We start from the raw sequence: 6,454 nt of genomic DNA, 5'->3' as shown, positions 1-6,454 counted from the left end.
GGCCCAAGTGCGGCCTCTTCCCCTCGGAGGGAGCAGCTCGCCAGGCCCCGGATGGAGCAGCTCTGCGCCTGCGCGGCGCCGGGAGAGAGAAGGGTTAAGGGGCGCCGAGCTGGCTTCCTAGAGAGGAGAGGAAAGGAAGGCGGGCTGCTCCTCCTCCCCTCTGACGTCCCTTCCGGCCTCGCCTTCGCCTGCCGGGCTCTGGTGGGTCTCCTCTCTGGGGAAGCCTGGGGAACTCCCTGCCCCGGGAGGCGGGAAGGGGAGGGAAGAGAGTCTGGGGGGTCCGGGAGGGAGCCAGAGGGACCTCAGGCCCTGGCCAGGGAGGTGGGACTGGAAGAGAGCGAGGAGGGAGAAGGACCTTCGGAGGGAGATGATTGTGAGGGAGAAGGAGATTAAGAGGGACATGATTGTGAGGGAGAAGGAGATTAAGAGGGACATTATTATGAGGGAGAAGGATATTAAGAGGGACATAATTGTGAAGGAGAAGGATATTAAGAGGGACATTATTGTGAGGGAGAAGGATATTAAGAGGGACATTATTATGAGGGAGAAGGATATTAAGAGGGACATAATTATGAGGGAGAAGGACATTAAGAGGGACATGATTGTGAGGGAGAAGGACATTAAGAGGGACATGATTGTGAGGGAGAAGGATATTAAGAGGGACATGATTGTGAGGGAGAAGGATATTAAGAGGGACATTATTATGAGGGAGAAGGATATTAAGAGGGACATTATTATGAGGGAGAAGGATATTAAGAGGGACATGATTGTGAGGGAGAAGGATATTAAGAGGGACATGATTGTGAGGGAGAAGGACATTAAGAGGGACATTATTATGAGGGAGAAGGATATTAAGAGGGACATAATTGTGAAGGAGAAGGATATTAAGAGGGACATTATTATGAGGGAGAAGGATATTAAGAGGGACATTATTATGAGGGAGAAGGATATTAAGAGGGACATTATTATGAGGGAGAAGGATATTAAGAGGGACATGATTGTGAGGGAGAAGGATATTAAGAGGGACATGATTGTGAGGGAGAAGGACATTAAGAGGGACATTATTATGAGGGAGAAGGATATTAAGAGGGACATAATTGTGAAGGAGAAGGATATTAAGAGGGACATTATTATGAGGGAGAAGGATATTAAGAGGGACATTATTATGAGGGAGAAGGATATTAAGAGGGACATAATTATGAGGGAGAAGGACATTAAGAGGGACATGATTGTGAGGGAGAAGGACATTAAGAGGGACATGATTGTGAGGGAGAAGGATATTAAGAGGGACATGATTGTGAGGGAGAAGGACATTAAGAGGGACATGATTGTGAGGGAGAAGGATATTAAGAGGGACATGATTGTGAGGGAGAAGGACATTAAGAGGGACATGATTGTGAGGGAGAAGGACATTAAGAGGGACATGATTGTGAGGGAGAAGGATATTAAGAGGGACATGATTGTGAGGGAGAAGGACATTAAGAGGGACATGATTGTGAGGGAGAAGGACATTAAGAGGGACATGATTGTGAGGGAGAAGGATATTAAGAGGGACATGATTGTGAGGGAGAAGGACATTAAGAGGGACATGATTGTGAGGGAGAAGGACATTAAGAGGGACATGATTGTGAGGGAGAAGGATATTAAGAGGGACATTATTATGAGGGAGAAGGATATTAAGAGGGACATTATTATGTGGGAGAATTATATTAAGAGGGACATTATTGTGAGGGAGAAGGATATTAAGAGGGACATTATTATGAGGGAGAAGGATATTAAGAGGGACATTATTAGGAGGGAGAAGGATATTAAGAGGGACATTATTATGAGGGAGAAGGATATTAAGAGGGACATTATTATGTGGGAGAATTATATTAAGAGGGACATTATTGTGAGGGAGAAGGATATTAAGAGGGACATTATTATGAGGGAGAAGGATATTAAGAGGGACATTATTATGAGGGAGAAGTATATTAAGAGGGACATTATTGTGAGGGAGAAGTATATTAAGAGGGACATGATTGTGAGGGAGAAGGAGATTAAGAGGGAGATTATTATGAGGGAGAAGGATATTAAGAGGGACATGATTGTGAGGGAGAAGGATATTAAGAGGGACATTATTATGAGGGAGAAGGATATTAAGAGGGACATTATTGTGAGGGAGAAGGAGATTAAGAGGGACATTATTGTGAGGGAGAAGGATATTAAGAGGGACATTATTGTGAGGGAGAAGGAGATTAAGAGGGACATGATTGTGAGGGAGAAGGACATTAAGAGGGACATGATTGTGAGGGAGAAGGATATTAAGAGGGACATTATTGTGAGGGAGAAGAATATTAAGAGGGACGTTATTATGAGGGAGAAGGATATTAAGAGGGACATTATTATGAGGGAGAAGGATATTAAGAGGGACATTATTGTGAGGGAGAAGAATATTAAGAGGGACATTATTGTGAGGGAGAAGGATATTAAGAGGGACATGATTGTGAGGGAGAAGGAGATTAAGAGGGACATGATTGTGAGGGAGAAGGACATTAAGAGGGACATGATTGTGAGGGAGAAGGACATTAAGAGGGATATTATTATGAGGGAGAAGGATATTAAGAGGGACATTATGAGGGAGAAGGATATTAAGAGGGACATTATTGTGAGGGAGAAGAATATTAAGAGGGACGTTATTATGAGGGAGAAGGATATTAAGAGGGACATTATTGTGAGGGAGAAGAATATTAAGAGGGACATTATTGTGAGGGAGAAGGATATTAAGAGGGACATGATTGTGAGGGAGAAGTATATTAAGAGGGACATTATTATGAGGGAGAAGTATATTAAGAGGGACATTATTATGAGGGAGAAGGATATTAAGAGGGACATTATTGTGAGGGAGAAGAATATTAAGAGGGACGTTATTATGAGGGAGAAGGATATTAAGAGGGACATTATTATGAGGGAGAAGGATATTAAGAGGGACATTATTGTGAGGGAGAAGAATATTAAGAGGGACGTTATTATGAGGGAGAAGGATATTAAGAGGGACATTATTATGAGGGAGAAGGATATTAAGAGGGACATTATTATGAGGGAGAAGAATATTAAGAGGGACGTTATTATGAGGGAGAAGGATATTAAGAGGGACATTATTGTGAGGGAGAAGGATATTAAGAGGGACATGATTGTGAGGGAGAAGGATATTAAGAGGGAAATTATTGTGAGGGAGAAGGATATTAAGAGGGACATGATTGTGAGGGAGAAGGATATTAAGAGGGAAATTATTGTGAGGGAGAAGGATATTAAGAGGGACATTATTATGAGGGAGAAGGATATTAAGAGGGACATTATTATGAGGGAGAAGAATATTAAGAGGGACGTTATTATGAGGGAGAAGGATATTAAGAGGGACGTTATTATGAGGGAGAAGAATATTAAGAGGGACGTTATTATGAGGGAGAAGGATATTAAGAGGGACATTATTATGAGGGAGAAGGATATTAAGAGGGACATTATTATGAGGGAGAAGGATATTAAGAGGGACATTATTGTGAGGGAGAAGGATATTAAGAGGGACATGATTGTGAGGGAGAAGGACATTAAGAGGGACATGATTGTGAGGGAGAAGGATATTAAGAGGGACATGATTGTGAGGGAGAAGGATATTAAGAGGGACATTATTATGAGGGAGAAGGATATTAAGAGGGACATTATTATGAGGGAGAAGGACCTTCGGAGGGACATGATTGTGAGGGAGAAGGATATTAAGAGGGACATGATTGTGAGGGAGAAGGATATTAAGAGGGACATTATTATGAGGGAGAAGTATATTAAGAGGGACATGATTGTGAGGGAGAAGTATATTAAGAGGGACATAATTATGAGGGAGAAGGACATTAAGAGGGACATGATTGTGAGGGAGAAGGATATTAAGAGGGACATGATTGTGAGGGAGAAGGATATTAAGAGGGACATAATTATGAGGGAGAAGGACATTAAGAGGGACATGATTGTGAGGGAGAAGGATATTAAGAGGGACATGATTGTGAGGGAGAAGTATATTAAGAGAGACATTATTATGAGGGAGAAGGACATTAAGAGGGAGATTATTGTGAGGGAGAAGGACATTCGGAGGGACATGATTGTGAGGGAGAAGGAGATTAAGAGGGACATGATTGTGAGGGAGAAGGATATTAGGAGGGACATGATTGTGAGGGAGAAGGATATTAAGAGGGACATGATTGTGAGGGAGAAGGATATTAAGAGAGACATTATTATGAGGGAGAAGGACATTAAGAGGGACATAATTATGAGGGAGAAGTATATTAAGAGGGACATTATTATGAGGGAGAAGGACATTCGGAGGGACATGATTATGAGGGAGAAGGATATTAAGAGGGACATTATTATGAGGGAGAAGGATATTAAGAGGGACATTATTATGAGGGAGAAGGATATTAAGAGGGACATTATTGTGAGGGAGAAGGATATTAAGAGGGACATTATTATGAGGGAGAAGGATATTAGTAGGGACATTATTATGAGGGAGAAGGATATTAAGAGGGACATTATTATGAGAGAGAAGGATATTAAGAGGGACATTATTATGAGGGAGAAGGATATTAAGAGGGACATTATTATGAGGGAGAAGGACCTTCGGAGGGACATGATTGTAAGGGAGAAGGATATTAAGAGGGACATGATTGTGAGGGAGAAGGATATTAAGAGGGACATTATTATGAGGGAGAAGTATATTAAGAGGGACATGATTGTGAGGGAGAAGTATATTAAGAGGGACATAATTATGAGGGAGAAGGACATTAAGAGGGACATGATTGTGAGGGAGAAGGATATTAAGAGGGACATGATTGTGAGGGAGAAGGATATTAAGAGGGACATAATTATGAGGGAGAAGGACATTAAGAGGGACATGATTGTGAGGGAGAAGGATATTAAGAGGGACATGATTGTGAGGGAGAAGTATATTAAGAGAGACATTATTATGAGGGAGAAGGACATTAAGAGGGAGATTATTGTGAGGGAGAAGGACATTCGGAGGGACATGATTGTGAGGGAGAAGGAGATTAAGAGGGACATGATTGTGAGGGAGAAGGATATTAGGAGGGACATGATTGTGAGGGAGAAGGATATTAAGAGGGACATGATTGTGAGGGAGAAGGATATTAAGAGGGACATTATTATGAGGGAGAAGGACATTAAGAGGGACATGATTGTGAGGGAGAAGGATATTAAGAGGGACATAATTATGAGGGAGAAGGACATTAAGAGGGACATGATTGTGAGGGAGAAGTATATTAAGAGGGACATTATTATGAGGGAGAAGGACATTCGGAGGGACATGATTGTGAGGGAGAAGGAGATTAAGAGGGACATTATTATGAGGGAGAAGGACATTCGGAGGGACATGATTGTGAGGGAGAAGGATATTAAGAGGGACATTATTATGAGGGAGAAGGACATTCGGAGGGACATGATTGTGAGGGAGAAGTATATTAAGAGGGGCATTATTATGAGGGAGAAGGACATTCGGAGGGACATGATTGTGAGGGAGAAGGATATTAAGGGGGATATTATTATGAGGGAGAAGGATATTAAGAGGGACATGATTGTGAGGGAGAAAGAGATTAAGAGGGACATTATTATGAGGGAGAAGGATATTAAGAGGGAGATTATTATGAGGGAGAAGGATATTAAGAGGGACATGATTGTGAGGGAGAAGGATATTAAGAGGGACATTATTATGAGGGAGAAGGAGATTAAGAGGGACATTATTATGAGGGAGAAGGATATTAGGAGGGACATTATTATGAGGGAGAAGGATATTAAGAGGGACATTATTATGAGGGAGAAGGATATTAAGAGGGACATGATGGTGAGGGAGAAGGAGATTAAGAGGGAGATGATTGTGAGGGAGAAGGATATTAAGAGGGACATGATTATGAGGGAGAAGGATATTAAGAGGAAGATTATTATGAGGGAGAAGGATATTAAGAGGGACATGATTGTGAGGGAGAAGGAGATTAAGAGGGATATTATTATGAGGGAGAAGGATATTAGGAGGGACATTATTATGAGGGAGAAGGATATTAAGAGGGACATGATTGTGAGGGAGAAGGATATTAAGAGGGACATGATTGTGAGGGAGAAGGAGATTAAGAGGGAGATTATTATGAGGGAGAAGGATATTAAGAGGGACATTATTATGAGGGAGAAGGATATTAAGAGGGACATGATTGTGAGGGAGAAGGATATTAAGAGGGACATGATTGTGAGGGAGAAGGAGATTAAGAGGGAGATTATTATGAGGGAGAAGGATATTAAGAGGGACATGATTGTGAGGGAGAAGGAGATTAAGAGGGAGATGATTGTGAGGGAGAAGGATATTAAGAGGGACATGATTGTGAGGGAGAAGGAGATTAAGAGGGAGATTATTATGAGGGAGAAG

General features: G+C 41.8%; 2 protein-coding genes across 2 annotated transcripts in view; both read left to right on the top strand.

The window, feature by feature from the left end:
• The window catches only part of LOC308590295 (uncharacterized protein), a 155,099-nt gene that overhangs the window by 55,681 nt on the left and 92,964 nt on the right, over positions 1 to 6,454 (top strand). The gene's annotated exons all lie outside the window — the stretch shown is intronic.
• Positions 111 to 6,454, top strand: part of LOC308590310 (uncharacterized protein) — a 31,258-nt gene continuing 24,914 nt past the window's right edge. The window contains exon 1 of the mRNA XM_081200245.1: positions 111 to 201. The gene's annotated coding sequence lies outside the window, so the exon portion shown is untranslated. The remainder of the gene's footprint in view (positions 202 to 6,454) is intronic.

The sequence above is a fragment of the Podarcis bocagei genome (genome assembly GCF_964188305.1).
Source record: "Podarcis bocagei genome assembly, chromosome: 7".
Lineage (NCBI taxonomy): Eukaryota > Metazoa > Chordata > Lepidosauria > Squamata > Lacertidae > Podarcis > Podarcis bocagei.
Note: the sequence above shows the minus strand (reverse complement) of the source record. Positions and strands in the feature narration are given on the sequence as shown.